The sequence below is a fragment of the Trachypithecus francoisi genome, unplaced genomic scaffold (genome assembly GCF_009764315.1).
Source record: "Trachypithecus francoisi isolate TF-2019V2 unplaced genomic scaffold, Tfra_2.0 Lachesis_group4, whole genome shotgun sequence".
Taxonomy (NCBI): domain Eukaryota; kingdom Metazoa; phylum Chordata; class Mammalia; order Primates; family Cercopithecidae; genus Trachypithecus; species Trachypithecus francoisi.
In genome coordinates this window covers 145099496-145123249 of record NW_022681469.1, presented here as the reverse complement: position 1 = coordinate 145123249, position 23754 = coordinate 145099496, and positions in this window count along the sequence as shown.

The window sequence follows — 23754 nt, the reverse complement described above, 5'->3', positions numbered from 1 at the left end:
CAATACTCATCATAGGGACACATCCTGAGAGCAGCCACTTTGGAGGAAGTTTCTCCCTGACCTGCTTATGCTTCCGTGGGATTCATCTTCCCCACACCACGATGCTGGAATGTTCTGCTTGACTTAGGGCCAAAGAGTGGTCTTATTTGTTGTTGCTGCTGTCATCTGGTTTTTGTGTGTGTGTCATTTTCACCATCTGTCCTGATTGCCCTACAGGCCACAATCCACAGCACTGCTTCATCCTTGTCGTTCTCTCCTAGCTCTTTTTGTTGCCTTAGGAGTTTCTGTAACCTCCAGCACACATCAGGCCTTAGTCTTCCTAGTGCTATATAAGCTCACGCACCTCTCCTATTCCCTGGAGAATATGATGCCATTTCTCTCTGTTTTATTCATGTGCTATTTAAATCTGAGCTCACCAGAGAGTTCCTTGGGCTGCCTTGCTGTTTTCTTTTATTGTGTGCCCTGTCCCTGACCTTTTAAGTGATTCTGACTCAAGCACAAGCCCGCCAGGAGCCAGTAGGTGACGGCATCACAGGCAACAGCTCAGGCCCAGCCCCTCCACCCACCTCCCTTCCGTTCTAAAACTGGCTTCTTCTTGTCTTTGTTTCCACCTGGACTCTGGACTCCATCACCTAGACCCTGGCACATACGTCTGGCCCCTTCTACTGTATCCATCCTTGCCTATTTGAAAGCGGGCTGCCGCTGATAGACTTGGTCTTGGCTCATTCCTTTAGTGTCTGATGTGTTTGGAAGTAACTTCATACAGTCTTCCTCTTCCCAGAAGACATCAAATCCTGACCCACTCCAAGTTCCACCTGTAAGACAAGCCCCATCTCTTCCTTCTCTGCTCTGCCTGCGCAGAGGAGCTGGCGGACTCATCTTATATAACCTCTCCTTTGCCTTCTTCACAGGGAAAATAAGAATGAACCCCTTAGCGAGCACTTCTCAAGTGCCAAGCACACGCCTCAGTACTTTACCTGGATTGCCTCACTCAATCCCAAGCTCAGCCCTACGAGAGAAGAACCCTCACTTCTGCATTATGGGTGAGGAAATGGAGTCCCAGAGAAATGCAGTAACTTGCCTGAGGTCACACGGAGAGGACCCGGCTGAGCTGAAATTTGAACCCAACTCCCGGCTCCTGTGGCATTTTTCTCTCACTGACAAAAGCTGGCTGTGGAGGCAAAATACAACCAACCAGCCAAGAGACCAACCTAGATGCTTGGTCCTAAAATGAACTCCAGACTCTTGCATGTGCACACACACAGGCACACACATGTACTTCTTAGAATGTCAAATAAGAGCCAGGAAGAATTCGCCATACTGGAGCCCTTGAGAAACAGCTCAGGAAAGAAGGCACTGATGGCAATGAAGTCTGATTTTCAGTATGAACTCATTCTATAAACATTGACTAAGTGTCAGTGACACGTCCGGCTTTGAGCCGACAATGGGAACAAAGTAGTCAAAAGAGACACTCAGGCCTTGCCTTCATGGAGCTGTCTTCTCCGTGCACTGGGTGAGCTGTTGGGAAATTTCCTTCACACGCACTCACTCACATCCACTGCACATACTCCATTCAGAGAGACCGCCTCTGGTCACAGACATCGAGGCAGAGGGAGACCACTTTAGTTCTTATTCCAACTGGATCCCTACCAAGTAGCTCCATTTTCATGGTTCTTTTTAATGATGTCCAAGAATCTTATAACCAACAGTGAGGTTATATTTTTATTGTCTTTTATGGTCTTACTTCTAGGATATCGCCACATTTAATTTTACAAAGTTTCTTTCCTTTAAACGTGTGCTCAGGGATCTCTGGCAGTCCTTCTGTTTCTTTCATTTATTCCCAGCCCTGGTCCATAAGCACACATTGAATTGTTAGTTTCCTGATACCTCATTCATATGATGATGACTTTTACAGTTTTCCAGTAAATAGCTCCTGTTACTTTTGCCTGGGGTCTGCTTCCTGCTGTCATACAGACCATTTAGCACAGTTATGGGGCTTGTATAACATTCACCCACTTGGTTGCAATGAGCTTGGCTGCAGTTAGACTTGAGGTCTTTCCATCTGCAGTTGGACGGGCTTTTAGGGCAGGTTGGGGACGGTAGCCTCTCTATTCTCAGAACAACCATTCATTTCATTAATTCAATTTTTGTTTGCTGACTGTGTGCCAGGACTACTGGGGATACAGCACTAAAAGTAGACAAAAGGGCAAATATTCCTACCTTCATGGAGTTTATTTCCAAGGCAGAAGAAATCACAGAAACAAAATGAGCAAGAGATGTATGAATAATATATAGAGTGTGTTAGCTTTATACAGTTGATGATTCAGGGTTAGCTGAGGATAACTGCCATGATAAAAAATAAATAAATAAAGCAGAAAATGGGGCAGCGAGGGCTACTGAGAAGGTGGCTTCTGAGTGGAGACCAGGGCAGGAAAGGAGTGACTGTGCCATCATCCATGCAGGAAGTTGGAGGATGAGGAAGGAGTACAGGTAGAGGCCAAGTTGTGGGTGTCTACCAGGCATATGCAGGCACAGCAATGCAGAGAGGGCTAGGAGACAGAGTCAGAGAGTTCAAGAGGTGTAAGATCGAGGAGAGACTTACGGGCCATTGTAAAGACTCTGGTTCCCCTCAGGATAAAGGGAGTTTTTAGTGGACAGGGGACATGCTACAACGTAACAGGCCTACTCAGGTTGCTGTGCAGAGAACAGCCCAGACATGAACCAGGGTGGGAGGGAGCCAGCACTCTTGCTCCATCTGTGGGTTCCTTCTGTGCCTTCTGCCACAGACACTTGGAAACTGGCACCTGTGATGGAGTCCCACCCACCAGGAGGTTGGTCACTGCTGGAATTCCTAGGCCAACTCCCTTCTCTTTCTCTGAGCTTGAACCTCCAGGTACTGGGTAGACCTGTCCCTAAACAAAGCTGTGACCAGGGTATATGGTGCATCACAGGTACATGTCCTTAGATGGGATGGAGGGAACTTGAACATGTACCTTGTGCCAGCTTCAGCACATTCCAGGCACCTGACATAGGCCATCTGATTTAATCTTCACAAAAACCTATAAAATAGTCACCACAGAACGGTTGATGATTCAGGGTGGATTTTGGTGTGCAAATTCTACCCCTTGACCCTCTTGTCCTCTTGGGGTCTCACTGATCTGAAACAAGGCACAGCAAATGACCAATGATCGTAAAAGTCCAGCCTCCCTTGAAAGTCAATGGGACTTCACATACGTTTTCTGCTTAGACCTCACGAACTGATAGACTCAAGATGACCCATGTGGTTACAGGCTAAGCCAAGCCCTATCTCAGGGAGCTGACCACAGGATAAAGATGGAGCCACTGATAAGTGGAAACTTAAACCCATTAAAAATGTACCCGAAAGCGTGGCAGCATGTCATTGTCATTCTTCCCTTACTTAGGAGGATGAGCAGATACAAGGAGAAGCAGCTAGATTCACCTCTTGCTGGATTATTTGGGGTGAGGTGGGAGAGAGCGAGGTCAGGTTGGAGGAACATGGCTGTGATACCTTAAACGCCCACCCCATCTAGGATAGCCCAGCCCCTCTCTTTGAGATGCTCAATTTTTGAGTGTATGTGGAGGGAGGAAGGGAGACTTCTATTGTTCCTACCCCCCATCCTTCAGGCAGCATTCACTGAAGGTCAGGACAACATGTGTCACCTGCTGGCTGATTCCTGGAGGTCTGGAGGGCCAGTCACAGCCCGATGAACTCTTCCAGCAATGGAGAGACGTTATCAGAGATCTCAGTTCTAGGCTCTGATCTCCCGCACAAGGAAGAATGACCATGGATCATGACAGCTTGAGCATCCTGAATAAGCACTGGGAGGTGGGGCATCAGTTCACCCACAGGGTCTTGAGGTCACTGTTTAAGGCTAAATTGTGTCTCCCAAAACTCATATGTTAGAATCCTAATCCCCCAGACCTCAGAATGTGATTGTAATTATGGTAACATGAGGCCATTAGGGTGGGCCTTAATCCAGTCTGACTAGTGTCCTCATAGAGAGGTTAGGACACAGACACACTCAGAGGGAAGACCATAGAAGGACACAGAGACAAGGCAAGCCAAGGAGAGAGGCCTCAGGAGAAACCAATCCTGCCTGCACCTTAATCTTGGATTTCCAGCCTCCAGGACTGCAGGACAATACCTTTCTCTGGTTGAAGTCCCCCATCTGTGGTGCTTTGTTATGGCGACTAGAGCAAGCAAACCCAGGCACCTTGATGCCAATGCTGGGGAGTTTGGATTTGTGAGCAGCAGCCTAGCTCTAATGCCCCAAAAGAGATAAAATCTCATATCAACATGACTCAGCTCTAGGGTTGTATTTGTGAGTGAATGGAGTTGTGAATATCTTTGCTCCAATTTTGTTCCTGTGGCCTTGATCCTACTGTTTAATCCTATCAGCCCTGGTTTTCTCTTCTCAACCACCATGGCACATTCCTCTCCTCTCCACCACCGCAACTCCAGGTTGTTCTCTCAGTCCCTCATCACTGGATGTTACACACACCATGCCATGTCTCTTCCAGAATGTGGAGATGCAACTGGCATAAGAAAAAGTCTCACTTTTACTCCATGGCTTTGGCAGAATCTCTTCATCTGGACTTCTTCTTCTTCCACTCTCTATCGTTATTGATTTGAATCCTCTTCACTCTATTGGAATCTGCACTTCCCTATTTTCTGACTGTGTCCATATGGTCAGAATGGAAGCCCTGATCCACTCCTCATTCTGTACCCATGCCAGACGTCACTGAGCAACCTGGCACCCCCAGCCATTAAGCTGATTCAGGCATGAAAATTGTTCTCAATGGTGACTCAAGGCAGCCTCTGCCAACGGATCAGAATAGTTAAGAAAAGGGAAAGCTTCTCACCTTCTGTGATCAGTCTGTGGGAAGAGGGCTGTCACTTAAGAATCTTCTTCTACTTTAGCTGGGAGCACAGAACACACACAAGTGCATGCACACACACACACACACTCACATGCAATGGTGAGGCTTGCCTCAGCGAAAAGATGAGCACCCTGCCTACTGGTCACTGGATGTGTCCACTGAACTTACACACTTCACTATTGTGTCTGGATGGTCGAGTGAAATTCTCCTCCATGGCTCCCTTTGGTAATTCCCTAATTGCCTCAGTAAAGCCTCCATTCCCTCTCCAGTTCTGTTGGCCCTCAGCATTGAGATTTCCTAATGGAAACCGCTCTCTTCTGTTGGAATCTCAGGGTGTAATTAGCAGTCTGGGACTTCGGTTCCCTTGCTTTCCTTAGGATGAAGGCCAAGCCATTGCCAAAAATGCTGTCACCATCAGTGCAGCTCCTCCTGGAAGAGAGCATAGTGGGGAGTTGTTTCATGTTGACTGTCTCCTGTATATTTATTGACTGAAACAGTTGAGCTGTTGCTCTTCACATTTGTAATTTTAGATCACAGATGCCTAGCATGTTTAATCATACAGCAAAGCTCACATTAATGAGGAAAATGTCACATATATTGTTATCCACCATAAAAGCTGTGAAAAAATATCTCTGCCATCTGCAGTGTGCCTTCTGCTGCTGCCTCTAAGAATTTTACTAGTGACAATACAAAATTAACAGCAGGGCAAACACTTAAAAATGGAAACTTGTTGAACTTCCTCCTTGCTCTACAAAACCAGACGGAAGTACAGACCACCTCTCAAAGCCATGTTGGGATACTTCGCCTGGGTTCCTGCAGCAACCCGCTACTGGATCTCCCGGCAGCCAGAACCCTCCAAATACATCTTTAACATTTCTGCCAGAATGATTTTCTAAATCTGAGATCTGGAATATCAACTACTACTTAGAAATGTGGTGACGGCTCTGTGGTCCCACCATGCCAGCCAGAACACACTGTGACCCAGTCCCATCCTGTCCTCCGGCTTTCCCTCCCACCAGTCCCCTCTCACATCCCACCTTCCAGCCAGGCCACATTGCCAGCGACTAACTGGGACCACCATGACCTCTCCAACCTCCTTGCAGTCTCTGACTGCAGCATTTTCCCCATCCTGTGCATGGCAATTCCTGTGCATCCTGCAACATCTGCCTCAAGTGTCCACTCCTCTGGGAAGCCTTCTGTGACCCATGCAGGCAGAATCCATTGGTCCTCATGTCCATGAAGTTTTTCCTGACTTCCTCTATCTGTAGGACTTCTCACGGGGAATCCTCATGCTCTATTTACCAGTGTCTTCTTCTTCCACTCTGAGCTCCTTTATCAGAAGGATGGTATTTCAACTGCTATTGCCTCCCAGCCCAACACAGCCATGGCTGCTGTTGTAACTGACTTGGATACTACAGAATCACTGTGAGTGGGGCAAGATGGGTGAGGATTCTTACCCAGGAACGTGCTCTTTTGACTCTGGCAACACAAAACCTTGCCATTATGCAGGCCATGTTTATTTCTAGGTTTTCTCTCTGTACTTTAGCCCTTTCTCCTACCAAAAGAAATAACAGCCCTGTCAGTCACAGAGCAATTGATAGTGATAAAAATTCTCCTTTTAGACAGTGAGTTCACTTGTTCTTAAGTCATTCTTTGCCACAAACTGCAGGCTCATTATATGAGGAAAATGTGGTATCTCTGAGAAGCCACACTCTTAGAAGTGTATAATTTACCTCAACTGATGACTAAGGTCTAGAGGTTTTTACTGCTTATTTGAGTGTGGTTTGGGTGGGGAAGTGATGATAAACAAAGCTTCATCTTACTCACTGGAGCTGGTCTGGAAACCACAGAGCAATACCTGTTCTTTAGGAAGGCACCTACTGCTTGCTTGGGGTTGTGGAGAGGAAAGGAGCAGTCCTCTCAAACTTAATCTCTGCTCTGAGCAGGTGCTCACTGGCCAGGATACTCCACCCCCAAATTCCTGTGCTCCATGCTCTGTCTCCCTCTGAGTTTCAGCCAAGACTTGCAGTTGCAAAAGACTATTCCACCTGACATGACTTTGGGCAAGAAAAATGGAATTTGGGGCAGGATATTGGGTGATCTCCACAAACTCAAACAAAGGACATACGTGCAGACATCAGATGGAAGTGAAGTTCAGAAACGGGGAGCAGGAAATGTAGTTCAGGCTGGCTTTTGCTCCCTACAGTCTCTCCACACCCTCTTTGGTTAAATACAACCATCCCTGAAACCTCAAGTTCACAGTCTTCCGTTCAGACTGACCAGATTCTCTCCACCCTATTTCTGAATTTCCAGTGCAAATGTATTCCAGAATTTCTCCCAGGAATCCATGTTGGACAGAAGATAGGTGAATGTCATGTGTGCAGAGCCCATCCCCACAATGGGAAAAAGTGTGGGCTTCACAGACACCCTCAACGCTGATGGCAACCCCCTCCTATCCTTTCCTTTCCCCACACCATATAAACAGACCTCCCTCAGCACCTGTAGAAGGAACCAACCCTGCCAACCCAACACCTGGATTTTGGACTTCTCACCTCCAGAACTGCGAGACAATATATTTACCTTGTTTGAGCCACATGGCTTGTTATGGCAGCCCTGGGAAACTATCATGCTGCCCTTCAAAAAGAGGAGACAGACAAGCTAGGTGGGGCAAGGGAGATCTCCTCAACATTGAAGGAGGTCAGAATGGCTTGGCCATCATTGCTGAAGCCATGACTTACCTTCAACATGGATGGCCCCTTAAGTGGAGGATGAGGCAATTCAATTGAAGAGATTTGAAGAATACATATGTCTATACCTATATCTGTATTTATACAGTGCTCATTAGCCAATGTGACTAGCGGCTACCATATTGGACAGCACAGATAAAGAGCATTTTCATCATCACAGAAGGTTCTGCTGTACACTGCTGCTCATGAGAAGTCAATGATGAGACTAGGGCTCTAGAGCCTTGGCTGGGTTCCAATCCTCCTCTTCCTCTCAAATTTCATTGTGTGTGTATGTGTGTGTGTGTGTGTGTGTGTGTGTGTATCATACCCACACATACCATGGAAGTCACTTAGGAACAGAGAACCTCAAGGTCAAACTACTCTTTGGCAAGGCTTGAAATTCATGGCTGTTTTTAAGAATACTTATTTACTGGATCATTTTTATTGTTGATCTTTTAATCTACTTTTCCTAAATTTCGTCTTGGTTTTTTTTATTTTAGACAGTTTTCTTTCTGTTTGGCAAAACTATTGGTTGGACACTTGTTGAATTTCTTTGTTCAGGAATCAACAAAAAATACCCTCAGGTTCAGAACTTCTTGTCTGTTGAGCATGTGCAATTCAGGCATTGAAAAAGAGAAGGGCTGTGTCTTTAACGGTATGGAGCTGGGCTATCCAATATGGTAGCCAATGGTTGCATGTGACTATTTAGGTTTAGGTTTAAATTAGTTTAAATTAAGTATGGAAGTCCCCAGTCACAATGATCTAGTGCTCGGTAGCCACATGTGACTAGCGGCTACCATACTGGACAGCACAGATATAGAAGATTTGTACCTTCACAGAAGTTTCTGCTAGACAATACTGCTCATGAGAAGCAAATGATGTGAAAAACCTAGAGCCCTGGCTGGGTTTCCACCCTCCTCTCCAATTTCCTGATCATTCATCTTAGGCAAAACATTTGATATTTTTCACTTTTTTCCCCTCTTCCTACTAAAAGAGAAGGAAAACTAGCTTGCTTACATAATGGATGTAGTTTGTGAAATAAAAGATATGTATACAATTTAGTGCAAAAAATATTTATAGAACAATTACCGTGAGCCGGGCATCATGGTAAGTCTGCAGACCAAACACATATAACACATTCTGCTAGCCTCATGGAGCTTGCAGTCAAATAAGAGAAAAATGAGGCCAAAAATAATTACAATACAAGCAATAACAAATATGCACAAGATATTGAAATTGGATGAAATGATACAAAGGTGGAATGATTAATTTGAGGGCAGTACAGACATTTGTAGGAAGACCTCATATAGGAAGTGTTTCTGAAAGAGAAAGTTTGGATGATGAATTGGAGTATGATAAGTTGCACCCAAGTTTTGTGTATGGCCTGTATACAATAAAACTCAGGTCTCTCCCAGCACTTTGGGAGGCTAAGGTGGGTGAATCATGAGGTCAGGAGTTCAAGGCCATCCTGGCCAAGATGGTGAAACCCCGTATCTACTAAAACTACAAAAATTAGCCGGGCATGGTGGCAGGTGCCTGTAATCCCAGCTACTTGAGAGCCTGAGGCAGAGAATTGCTTGAACCCGGGAGGGAGAGGTTGCAGTGAGCCGAGATCGTGCCACTGCACTCCAGCCTCGGTGACAGAGCAAGATTCCATCTCAAAAAAAAAGATAAAAATAAAATCCAGGTCTCTTATTTCCTCCTCCATTTCTTTCCCATGATCACAGCTCTACATCAGAAGTGTTCAAACTTTGGGCCGGGTGCAGTGGCTCACGCCTGTAATCCCAACACTTAGGGAAGCCGAGGAAGGCAGATCATCTGAGGTCAGAAGTTTGAGACCAGCCTGACCAACATGGTGAAACCCTGTCTCCACTAAAAATACAAAATGAGCCAGGTAAGGTGGCACATGCATGTAATTCTTGCTACTCAGAAGGCTGAGGCAAGAGAATCGCTTGAGCATGGGAGGCAGAGTTTGCAGTGAGCCAAGATCACACCATTGTACTCCAGCCTGGGCAACAAGAGTGAAACTCCATCTCAAAAAAAAAGGTTCAAACTGTGTAGCCGACCTGAAGAACACACTATTCAAACAGAGTCTTACGTGAGAGCACAATATGTAAAATGTGTAAATGCAATGTAGGGGTTCCACTTTGGGCCAACATAGAGTAACAGGTATCACATTTATCCTCTTGATGAAAATAACAACAACAATAAAACTAGTTAAAAACACCATCAGTTTTCAAGATACTAGACACCACCTGATGCAGGACAGTGATCACCATGAGGCAGGAAGCAAACCATGCGATCCTTAACATTGCCCCTGTCTTGAAAGAGCTCCCAGGTAACAGTGCAGAGGGAGGAACCCACGTGCCAGAAGACTCCATAATTTGATGAGACAGAGCTGAGAGGTTGTATGGTTTCATTTACGTGAGATGTCCAGAAGAGGCAGACCCATGGAGCCTGAAAGTAGACAACTAGTTCCATGGGCTGGGAGGAGAGGCAAGTGAGGAGTGACTGTTAATGGCATTTCTTTTTGGAGTGATAAAAATGTTATGGACCTAGACAGTGGTTAGGGTTGCATAACTTTGTGAATACACTAAAAAATTAACTGCATTGTACACTCAGTAAGGGTGAATTTTATAGTATGTGAATTGTATCTCAATAAAACATTTACAAGACATAGTATTAAAGGCCAGAGAGAAATGAAAGTATATTATACAGCTATTAAATCACCAAAGATGTAGTCTGTTATTCTGTTTCTTTGTTGTTTTTATTTCATCCTCTTTAGTAGACATCACTGCTGTTCATCAATTATTTCCAGTATTTTTCACTTCCGGGGGTATGCTAGGCTTGTCAGCTAGTTATGCTAGTCAGCTCAGGCTTCCAGAATAGAATACCACAGACTGTGTGTGCCTTAAACAACAGAAATTTATTTCCTCACAGTTCTGGAGGCTGGAAGTCCAAGATCAACAAGGTGCAGGCACTGTCATTTCTGGTGAGGGCTCTCTTTCTGACACAGTGAGATGGCTGCCTTCTCACTATGTCCTCACATGCCTTTCCTCTGTCCACACACTCCTGGGGGCTCTTCTTCTTGTAAGGCATAATAACTTAACCTGTCCCAACTAATGCAACCTCCATAATAAACATCGTTATCTTGCTTGAGTTTCTTCAAGTTTATAATTTTTAAAAATCATATAACATTTCAAAGAGTTAAGGTTTCACTTAAAAAAAAAAAAAAAGATACCATTGTGGAACACATAGATTGTTTCCCGTATTTCTCTATTAAATAATCAGACTGCAAAAAACTTATGACTCTGTCTTTTAAAAAACTTCTTAAAATTCCTTAGGTTATATCCACAAGTGGGATTATTGGATCAAAAATCCCACAATTTTATGGATGTTGATTTGCATAACCTTTTACTCTATTACTTGTAATATGTACCTGTTCCACTATATCTTTATGATCATTAGGTTGTAATATTGTTTTAACCTTATTAAAGTGATATACAGATGATTCCCAACTTATGATGGTTCAACTTAAGGTTTTTCAACTTTACAATGGTGCAAAAGCAATACACATTTAGTAGAAACTGTACTTTGAGTACTTATACAGCCATTCTTAATTTCACTTTCAGTACAGTACTCAATAAATCACGTAAGATATTCTCCACTTTTTGTAATAGGCTTTGGATTAGATTATTTTGCCCAGGTGTAGGGTAATGTAAGTGTTCTGAGCATGTTTGAGACTCAGCTGTGATGTAGGTTAGGTATATTGAATGCATTTTCAACTCACTATATTTTCAACTTATGATGGGTTTATTGGGAAGTAACTCCATTGTAAGTTGAGGAGCATCTGTATTGATACTTAGATTTGTGCAAAAATTCATTAAAAATCTGCGTCATTTTGCATAAAGCACAAATCAAGGGTGATTACTAGATTCTAAAAAGTAGTCTTCTGAAGTGCTTTAAGTTTGATTTGTTTCAATCAGCATAATGGGTGTGTCCAGGTCAAGTGTGAGAATTATATTTTGGTGTCCATTGAAGTAGGTGGGGTGTAAATTCTATGAAGGGCTGGACTGGCAGAAGGATGTGGTCCTTACGCTAGGCACTTCATGCAGACATATGCGTGATGAGCTTAAAAGCAATTGGAGGCCAGGCGCGGTGGCTCAAGCCTGTAATCCCAGCAGTTTGGGAGGCCGAGACGGGCGGATCACGAGGTCAGGAGATCAAGACCATCCTGGCTAACACGGTGAAACCCCGTCTCTACCAAAAATACAAAAAAACTAGCCGGGCGAGGTGGCGGGCGCCTGTAGTCCCAGCTACTCGGGAGGCTGAGGCAGGAAAATGGCGTAAACCCGGGAGGCGGAGCTTGCAGTGAGCTGAGATCCGGCCACTGCACTCTAGCCCGGGTGACAGAGCAAGACTCCGTCTCAAAAAAAAAAAAAAGCAATTGGAGTGTCTTGGCCCATGTAGGTGGAATATTGAAGAGTGTCAGGCAGAACTGGATGGGAGGTGCAGTCATACAGGTGGGCTCTCTCTCAAGGTCAGCTCTGCCTCCTGTTGTACTGGCTTCTTCTGAAGACAAGTTCTCCCATGAAGTGGGGAAGATGGCCACCAGTAGCCTCCCCGTTTAGCAGTACAGGGAAAGTGAAACTCTCCTTCCCAATATACACAAGGGAAGCTACCTCAAGGGAGGCCTTTCTGGCCCTGTGGAAACACATACCCTTCGCATCAGTCCCTCCTCCTGTGGCCAACTGGGGATGGTGTGCTGATGGACATCCTAGGACCACAAGGAATGGGGAGATGAGTTCTTCCAGGGAAGGGGGATCCTGGGCAGACCAAACAATAAAAGTCCCCTGTGTCATGCATCCTCATACAATCCTATGGCTGAATTAATAGCTTAATTAAGGGAAATTCCATCAGCCTGAAGCATCCTGTAGCATCAGAGGACATGCTTTAAAAAACAGGAACACATCAAAAGGACGTAGGAGTCATCCTGAAACAGCACCCAATGGCCAAAGCTGGAACAATCCACGAGTCTGTGCCAATATAAGTAAATGTGTGAATAAGCAAATACATAGGGAAGAAGGGACAAATCTTTCTCACAGAAGCACCACAAGTAATACAGGGGAGCATTGATGCAGTCACTTCTCCAGGAGGTGGGGCTTCATTGCTCTCCTAGTGACTGTGGACTGGACCTGGTGACTCACTTCCTCTAGAAGGGTATGGAAAGCGAAAAATAGCAACTTCACGATGGAGTAATCTGGCGGACGCCACCACAACCAAGGGCTCAAGGTTAACATCACCAGAGATGAGTCACGGTGAGGTCATGTGCCCCCGAGGCGAGGCAATGAGAAGGGCACTTCACTCACCCCGAAAACGTAACCCCAATCAACCACAGAAAATATCAGCCAAACTCAAAGTGGTGCACATCATCCAGAATGCCTTATAAGCACTCCTCCAATGGGCGATGGTCTTGAAAAAGAAACAAAGTCCCAGAAATGATCATAGATGGGAGGAGATTAAGGAGACAGTCTAAATGCACTGTGGGATCCCGGATGGAATCCTGGAACAGAAAAAAGGCATGAGTGAAAAAAATTGGTGAAACACCCAAAAAACATCTGGAGTTTAGTTAGTAGTATTGTGCCAGTGTTAATTTCATAGTTGTGACAAACATGCTGCGGTTATGTAAGATGTTAACAATCACAGGAAACTGGGTGGAGAGTATAGGGAAACTCCTTGTATTATCTTTACAGCTTTTCTCTAAATCTAAAATTATTCCAAATAAAAAGTTTATTTGAGAAATTAACAGTGATTACCCATTTCATACTAGGCACTGATTTAAGGGCTATGCATATATTAACTTTTAAAAATCTTAACAATAACATTGAGGTACCTACTATTATGATTACCATGCTAATTTTATGGATGAGGCTACCAAATCTGAGAGGTTTAGTGACTATCTATAGTCACGTGGTTCTGAGTGTGCAATTAACGCCTAAGCAGTTTGGTTCTAAAGCCTGTCATCTGCAATCTGTAACTCTACATAACAAACTTTCAAGGAAGAGTTAATATCTGCGTATTGTTTTTCCTCCTGAACACCCTTACCTTAGGAGAAAAACCTGTTCTGGTCTGCAGAGCTCACAGGGGGTTCCCCTCCACTCATTCCCTTTGCATATACCTTTCTAAGAGATAGGCTTTCAAATTGCAAGTGTTCCTAATTCCTAATACCCAGGACCCACAATACTGGCAATTTCCAGAAAAGAAATGCAGGCAACTTAGAAAAGAGAGTTGAGACAGAAAGAATTAACAAAAGGGAAATAAAATTTAGTGGGGGAAATTATGAAAAGCACTGCAAACTTGATTCCCTCACCAGAGTAACTCAGGGATTGAGGAGGAATGGCTTGCTGCCTTAGGTGTCGGTCACAGACCCCAAATCACCCACAAGAAAAGTGCAGTGGGCCCTCAGTCTCCTGCTTTTACTCACGAAAAGCACCTGTTTTCTGCTCTGATAGAGATCAGTGAATACCAGCCACTGAATGACTCTCACGTGATATGCCTTGTGATGTTAAAGCTCGTGCTCCTGAATTCTCACAATATTGTGTGTTTTATGCCCCGTAGAGCAGGGGTCTCAGCCCAAACATGTCCACCACGTGATTTCATAGGGCCCATGAGCTAAGAACTGTTGTTATGTGACTAAATGGTTGAAAAATACATCTATGAAGACTCTTGTGTGACGTGTGAAAATTAGACCGAATTCAAACTTCAGCGTTCAAAATTTAAGTTTTATAAACACAGCCTTACCCATTTATTTACATATTGTCTACGACTGCTTTCACACTGGAAACAGTGTGACCATAGGACTTGCAAAGCCTGAAATATTTACTATCTAGCCCCTTGCAGAAAATGTTAGTTGAGCCCTGGTATAGAGAAAGAAACTGTGACCTGGAGAGATTGAAAAACACTTATCCATAAGGATGCAAAGAAACTGTTGTCTGGATGAGCCCTGAGGCAAAGGTGCTCTCATTACGGGGTGGGCAGGGAAGGAGGCGTGGGTGAGAAGGCTGGGCGTTTGCATGGTACCCTTCTGTGCTGAGGGTTACTCTACAGTGAGCATGGACTGGTTTGATCTTCAGGGGCTGCAAGTGGTGAGGCATCCTTCAAACCCAGACAGCTCTGCAAAGCCCGCCCACCAAAAGTAAATAGGACTCATCCCAAGACATGAGGTTCAGGACAATCACTCAGTTTGAATTTTTCCAGATCCTGGATCATTTTGGAATATGACTGGGAGAATAAAAACTCCAGAAAGGCAATAAACTCATAGAATTGTAAAGTGAAGTAAATCTTAAACGCTTTTAAATAAGCGAAAAGCAACTAAATAAGTCTCAATATATTTTCCCTCCAATAGTTAAAACACAAATTTAATCCCAAAATAAATGCACATGGATTGCCAAAACTTCCTTAAGACCTCAAATTCTTAACACTCCAGGACTGAACTTATATTCCATGTGGTATCCCAAGGCCAAGGTGTGTAAGAGGCATGGAAGAAGGCTTGGAAAAGTAAGGAAAATGTCCCCACGAATTAGAGACCAGTGTCTTGATAGTAGAGGTTTCCTGGATTCGGGATGTCCCCTCCTCAAGGCCATGGTAGAGGAAACTGATGGCTCATTCATTCCACAAATATTAGGTAAGGGTCTGCTCTGTTCTAGCAGCTGCTCCTAAAGCAAGGCTGAGACAGGCAACGTCCCTACTCTTCTGAAACTTACATTCTAGTGGAGGAGAGAGGGAATAAATAAGAAAACACATTTTAAAACATCATTTCAGGCAGAAGTGAGTCCATGAAGCAAGCAAGCATGTGATAGGACAAAGATGAGGTGTCAGGTGCACTTAGGCTGAGTGGCCCAGGAAGGCTCTCTGGGCAGAGCCCTGAAGAAGAAGACGTCAGAAGGAGACCAGGGTAGGATCATTACAGATGGAGGGAGAAGGCAAGAGAAAGGCTCAAGGGGAGCAAGAGTAAGGCCTACTCAAGAAACAGGAAGTACACATGGAGCAGTATCAATGGGGAGGGTGCCTGAGAGGGTGTTGGAAAGGGAGGGAGAAGACACAGGAGTGGGCCTTAGAGGCAAGAACAAAGAGGTCAGGTTTCATTCTGAGTAAGATGGTGTGGTAGGTTAAACTGTGTCCCCCAAAGATAGGTTCAAGCCCTAACCTCTGGTGCCTGTGAATGTGACCTTATTTGAAGATAGGCTCTTTGTGAATGTAATCAAGATAAAACGAAGTCATACTGGAAACAGAGGGGCCTTAAATCCAATGATGGGTGTCCTTATAAGAAGAGGGAGGACTGGGAGGCCAAGGCAGGTGGATCATGAGGTCAGGAGTTTGAGACCAGCCTGGCCAATATGGTGAAACCCCATCTCTACTAAAAATACAAAAATTAGCCAGGTGTGGTGGTGCATACCTGTAGTCCCAGCTGCTCGGGAGGCTGAGGCAGGAGAATTGCTTGAACCCGGGAGGTGGAGGTTGCAGTGAGCCGAGATCATGCCATGGTACCCCAATTTGGGTGATAGAGCGAGACTCTGTCTCAAAAGAAAAAAGAAGAAGGGGAACACAAAAGGTACACACAGGGGGAATGAATGATGACATTCATTGACAGAGACAGAGACACAAACAGAGATTGAATGATGCAGCTACAGGCCAAGGAGCACAGTGGATGGAAGGGCAGGGTGGATTCTCCCCGGGAGACTTTGGAGGGAGCATGGCCCTTCTGATACCTTGATTTTGGACTTCCAGTCTCTGAAACCGTGAGAGGATAAAGTTCTATTTTTTTAAGCTTCTCAGTTTGTGGCACCTCGTCATGGGAGCCTTGAGAAACACAGATGGGAAGCCACCAGAGGGCTTTACAGAATGGCATGATCTTAAACCATAACAGGTGTTGTGGCTGTTGTGCTGAGAATGGAATCAAAGAGGCTGTGAAGGGGGTGATGGTCAGGGTCAACTCACAGGTCAGAAGTGGTAGCGACCCTTGTCAGGAGCTGAGCTCCCACGGCACAGCTGAAATTCTGTAAAGGCCGCCAGGCACAATGCGGTCACACACGGATGCATCCACCTACATTCTTGAGGACCAAAAATTATAGAACCCAGATTAAGGCAGGAAATTGCAAATACTGGCTCTGACATACACAAAGCTTCCTGGAGAAGAGTTTCTTTGGGGCAGATGCCATGGTTTTCCATTGTTTTCCATCTCCACCGATTTTTACAGAGGGTTGAGTACATAGTCTAGTCACTAGTTACTCTCATGCATACTTGCCCACTCATGCATACTCTAGTAAAGGCCTGCTGAGTGTTTCTGGATGGGCTGAAGAGAAAAGGTGGAGGACCAAGTCCTAGAAGCAGATCTCTTACACATGCCAAGACTCCCATTTTCTTTCTCTTTCATATTCTCCTTCGACCTTGCTAGAATTCATCTATTGCACATATTTAAAAAGTAACTACATTTTATCCTGAAATAAGTGGTTGTCAAGAATATATGGGCTCATTCTGCCTCTTAATTGGGGTGAGAAAATTTTGACTCTTTTACTTGGCATCAGTGACAATAAAGACCAACCAACAATCATTGGACTATGTTTTAATGAACTAATCAGGGATTCCATCACAATGAAAATTAAGGCCACCTGGTTAGTTTCACAGGAGTGAACAGTAGATGTTCCCATCAGGTCTTGGTATCCATTTCCCTTTAATAGCAAATTCTAAAAAGCTACTCTCGTGGTCATGATGGAGAGATTTACAGATGTTTCAATGAAACTCTTCATTTGGAATTTATGTAGCAATGTACATATTGACTTTGTGTCACTGAGAATACCAAGATTTATTATTCTTGAAGATAAGTAATAACCTTGACTTTGACTTGGTCAATATTTATCTCATGAGTCGATAAACCTCCTGCAATAAATTTCAACTGAACCCTAAACTTTCTGGTACTGGACTGTATTCTCTGCTCTTTTTCTTAGGGAACCAGTCGTCAAACCTGTGGAAATATTCTCAGACGAACGTTATTTTTAGTGAATTCAGTCTGGTTATGACGGCAGACTTTTATCCAAATAACTTAATGTGGGTGGGAAAATTACAGACTCTGAATCTTTTTGTCTTCTTTTCAATAGTTATGACCAATGAATCTCCTCCCCAGTCCAGCGTTTTCTAAAGCTGATCCCACGTGCTAACATCAGACACCAGCCTGATCAGGCTGAAGGAAAAGCCTGTCTACAAATAAAGGCGATATATGACACCGGCCATTTGTGTGCCTGTCACTGCAGGCATTATCTGAGCTCCCCTTTTATATTTTAGCAGTGCATGATCTCATACTAACTTTCCGTAAACTCCAAATACTTTTTTGGTGTTGGCTGCTCAAATAGTTTGTCACTGTCTAAAGCTACGGTGTGCTCTATGAGCAACCAAAGAGAGTTGTTCTCATCTGGCTGGAAGTGAGACGATGGTTCTTTCCGCAAATGACTCAGCTTCTGCATCCAGAAAGGACCTTTCCCTATGATGATGTTCCAGGCAATTCCCTCTCCTCCACACTCTCCATGTGCAGCACATACCACAGTTTGTCAGCGTGCACATAACAACACGGCTGGCAGTGTGTTGTCTCTTTCCTTCTCCTTCAGGGAGCACACGCATAGGGGTGCCCGCTTTCCACATGATTTTTGGACCTTACCAGGTTACTGAAGCCCAAAGGAGTTGATTCACAGAGAAGATTCCTTGGCGTGACTCTCCTCATGGCCCACCAACTGTGTCTTCTCCTACTTCGAAGAGGCCCATTCTAATGTGTTGGCAGATGAATCTGCAGATAAAGATAGGCTTTAATAGCCAGTAGCTCTGCACCTTACCACCCGAGATTTTCCATCTAATGATAATTTTAGGAAGAATATTTTTCAGCTGTCCTACATCCACATTTTCGTCCATCAGAAGCTTTGTTGTTTTGTTTGTTTCTGTGTTTCATTTTGTTTGGAGCTGGGTTTATTTGATTTTATTTATTTGTTTGTTTTGCCGAAATTGCTAGAGAAGCTAGGGTTACTGATGAAATTTTCTGGAAAATCTAAAACACACACTTAGATTATATCAAAATGATCTCAACCAACTAATCAATCATTGAACATGGCAAGATATTCCCCAGATATGAGGATGTTTCTTTTCTAATATTGATGTTGAGAGACAGTAGCAAATAAAAGCAAAGATTCTAGAGCCAGACTGCCTATATGTGGATCCAGTCTCTCCCACTTACCAGCTGCGTGACTTTGGGCAAAGTTACTGTCTCTTTGTGCTTGTTTCCTCATGAGTAAAACTGGGATCATTGTAGGACTATGCATTAATTGATCATTAATTTAGTTAATATTTTAAAAGTACATAGATCAGTGCATGGCACCTAGTAAGTGCTATATTGTCTGACAAATACATACAGTGACATCTTGCCAACAGTAATGACTTTTATTTATTAAATACCTACTCTCATGTAGCCACTTCATGCACTTTATTACATCTAATCCTCATAACCATTCTCCAAGGCACATCATTTTGAAGATGAAGAACCAGATTCGAGAGGTTGGATGGTTTGTCCGAGGTGACAGAGCAGGTGGTAAGAGCTGGGACTGAATTTGGGTCTTTTGAGCCTAAAAAATGATTGCATGTTTGTTATAGCATTGCCCCTGAAAAGATTCAAACGTGACTTTTACTGGGCACTTATTATATACCTACCAATTTCACATATGTTGCTTTAAGGACTGCAACAACCCCTCTGGGTTTGCTTGCTTCTATTTTCAGGCAAAGAACTGCAGCTCAGGGAATGAAGGCACCTATGTGAGTAGTAGACCCAGGATTTGAACGTAGGTCTTTTGAGCCTAAAGTTATGCACTTTCCACATATTCCCAAACCCACAAGGATTCACATTTGTTGAACATGTACTCTGAGTAGCTTCCATATTGTTATCCTCCCACATTCCAGCTTTTCAATTAGAAAATCATCAAGCCTATGGAGAAATTGAAAGAATAGAACAATGAATATCTAAATAACCTTCAACTAGTTTCAACAATTACTTTTATAACAAGAGGTTTCAAACATACAGAAAAGTTGCAAAGAAATATTAAATGAGACCAAGAAGGTCATGTTTCAATGATAAAGGATACAACATGCACTAAGATCTAACTGTGATAACTATGCACACACTTAATAAGAGCATCAAAATCCATGAAGTAACTACCATAGGAGCTATCATGAGAACAAACAGAAACACATCAGGTATGAGACTTCATTTCTCTCACCTGTGAAAGATCAAATAGGGATGCAAAACATATATAAGACTGAACGAGGAGAGATGCTTAAAAGAGAATTGGGAGCATGGTGGAAGGCAGGGGAAGTCCTAATCCAAAGTGGCTGAATGGGACAGTAATGAGCGAGTAAGCTTGGAAAGATGAGTATTACAATCAAAGGGAGTGCTTAAGGACTGTATCTATTGCCTGAGAGAAGGCAATAAACTCCAAACTACTAACTGACAACATGAAAACACCAACCCTTGGAGAAACTCCTCTCCTGCCTAAGTACAGAGCAAACAGATTCCCTTTCCCTCAACAAAGTGGCTTCTGCTTAAATAGTCAGGGTCAGATGTCTTCAGAACTCAGGTAGATCAACGTGTAAAGGATAAGGGAGCAGTTGACCATCACTAAAGAACACATCTCTGCCTGAAGACTGTGTGGGCATTTGTTAAGCAAAGTGTAAGTCAAACAGTACACACCGGGGGACGATATTCTTTTCCAAGGGCAACAGCTTTTGTCCCGATTTGTACTTCAGTATTTTTTTTTTTTTTTTTACTACTCTGGCCAAGGTCTGAGACAGAGATTATTTGAGATGGTTTACTGCATTGGGTAGAGAAAGAGATGTTTAAGGGGTGTAAAGTGTAGAGGTGTCATTGTATAAGGGATGTGCCAATCCCTGAACTGGATAAAGGTCCATGAGCAGAAATTCCAGCATCTTTAGCTCCCCATAAATCCAATAAAGAGATTTGTATGTTCTAAAGTATAACCTAAGGTCAATAGACACACCCAAATAAAATGTAAGTACAAAATATTAGATTCTATTTCAATGAATGTTATGATTTCTAAGTGTGTTGGTACCCATTGCCTTCTCTAAGCCTCACACACTCAAGATGTGAATTATCTGCTTCATAATTCAGTCCAGATGTCAGCATCATGGCTGGGAGGACAGTATGATGGAGACTGAATCCTCCACCAAATATAATTCTCCACCTTTGATGCTACTGGTGTGCTTGAGTGAATGGACTAGTGGGGAATGATACCAGAGGAGGCTGCAAATCTTTGGAAGACACCTGGAATGCAGCCACCACAAGGACAACAGCAGAAGGTGTATAGACAGCTGAGCTCATGGCATTTTGCTTGGCTACCTATGGTCTATGTAGTGCATACAAGTGACTCAAAAGTTCCTGGGTACCCGAGTAACATAATATGCAAATGCTAAAAGTATCATTGTACCGACAGAGGCCTGGGGTCATGATAAAAGTCACTACTAATAAGGGCTCAAAATTGAGAAAAGGATTTCAGCTTCTGGCCAAGATAGAATAACAGGAACCAGATTTACCCTTCCATATGAAACAATTTAAAACCTAGACAAGATCCATGGAACAATAGCAGACTTCTTGCTGGAAGTATGCAAACCAGAAACATTGAAACAACATCTTTAAAAAAAAAAATCTTCATAGAATTCTATGTCTAATAATTTTTTTTCAGAAATAAAGGCAAATAAAAACCTTTTCAGGCACTAAAAAGTTTCCAAACCATTCATCACCAGCAGAATCACAGTAAAGATGGAAATCTGTATTTATACAAAGGAATGAAGAGCATCAGGAATGATAGGTAGGCAAATATACAACAGCACAGAGGCCAAGAGGGAGAAAGAACGTCTGTGTGCTGTAAGGTTTGGATCGTCTGTGTGAAACAGTGTAGTATCACATCATGTCACATGTCTCCATGCTGTGCAAAGACGCTGGACTTGGAGTTAAGGAAACATCTGAAATCATGGTTTCCTGCGGAATGTGGAGAGACTGTGGGAAAGTCAGGTAACTCGTCTGAGCCTCAGCTTTTTTCTTTTTTAAAATTGTAAATTGACAATTTATAATTGTATATAATTATGGGGTAAAGAGTGATGTTATAATGTATGAATACAACGTGGAATAATTAATTGAAGCTAGTGGCCGGTGCAGTGGCTCACTCCTGTGATCCCAGCACTTTGAGAGACCAAACCAGGCAGATCACCTGAGGTCAGGAGTTTGAGACCAGCCTGGCCAACATGGTGAAACCCTGTCTCTACTAAAAATACAAGCAAAGTAGGCAGGCGTGGTGGTAGGCAACTGTAATCCCAGCTACTTGGGAGGCTGAGGCAGGAGAATCACTTGAACCCAGGAGACAGAGATTGCAGTGAGCCAAGATCTCACCACTGCACTCCAGCCTGGGTGACAGAGCAAGACTCAGTCTCAAAAAAAATAAAGAAATAAATAAATAAAAATAAAAAAATTTTAAAAAAAGCTAGTTAACATATCTATCACCTCAAATACTAATACTAATACTCTGTGCTAAGAACATTGAAATTTAATTTCAGTAATTTGGAAGTGTATAAAAACTCCATTATTAACTAACTATATTCAACATGCTCTGCAATAGAACTCAAAAAAGAAGAAAAAATGTTCTTCCTGTTTATCTGAGATTTTGAACCCATTGATCATCATCTTTCCCCATTCTCCCCACCCCCAGGCCCTGTAACCACCATTCTAGTCTCTGCTTCTTTAAGTTCAGTTGTTTTAGATTCCACATATAAGTGAGAACATGTGGTGTCTTTCTGCGGCTGACTTATTTCATTTAGCACAATGTTTTCCAGTGTCATCCACGTTGCCACAAATGACAGAATTTCCCTCTTTTTTAAGGCTAAATATAATTCCACTGTGTGTATATGTACTACATTTTATTTATTCATCTGTTAATGGACACTAAGATTGGTTCCATAACTTGGCTATTGCAAACAGTGCTATAGCAAACACGGGGGTGCAGACATCTGTTCCACAAATTGACTTCAAATCTTTCAGGTAAATACCCAGAAGTGGGAATGCCAAATCATATGGCAATTCTATGTTGAGTTCTTTGAGGGACCTGCATACTGTTTCCCATAACGGCTGTACTAATTTACATTCTCACCAACAGTGTATGTGGGGTCCCTTCCTCCACATCCTTGCCAACACTTATTATTATCTTTCACCTTTCTGACATTCTGACAGGTGTGAGATTGTATCTTATTGTGGTTTTAATATGCATTCCCCTAATGATTGGCCATGTTGAGCATTTTTTCATTATCTGTTGGACATTCGTGTGTCTTCTTTTGAGAAATGTCTATTTAGGTCCCTTGCCTATTTTTTTTTTTTTTTTTTGAGACGGAGTCTTGCTCTGCCACCCAGGCTGGAGTGCAGTGGCCGGATCTCAGCTCACTGCAAGCTCCGCCTCCCGGGTTTACGCCATTCTCCTGCCTCAGCCTCCCGAGTAGCTGGGACTACAGGCGCCCGCCTCGTTGCCCGGCTAGTTTTTTGTATTTTTAAGTAGAGACAGGGTTTCACCGTATTAGCCAGGATGGTCTCGATCTCCTGACCTCGTGATCCGCCCGTCTCGGCCTCCCAAACTGCTGGGATTACAGGCTTGAGCCACCGCGCCTGGCCTATTTTTTTTTTTTTAATTTTCTTGTTATTGAGTTGCTTGAGTTCCATATATATATAGGATGTTAACCCCTTATCAGACGTATGGCTTGCAAATATTTTCTCCCAGTCAGTATGTTGTCTCCGTACACTGTTATTTGTTTCCTTTGCTGTGTAGAAGCTTTTTAGTGTGATCTAAACCCATTCGTTTATTTAAGCTTATGTTGCCCATACTTTGGGAGTTAACTCCAAACACTCATTTCAAAGACAAATGTTATGCAGTTTTCCTCCTATGTCTTATAGTAGTTTTAGTCTCTGGTCTTATGTTTAAGTCTTTAGGCCATTCTGAGTTGATCTTTGTATATGGGGTGAGATTCCGTGAAAACTGGAATT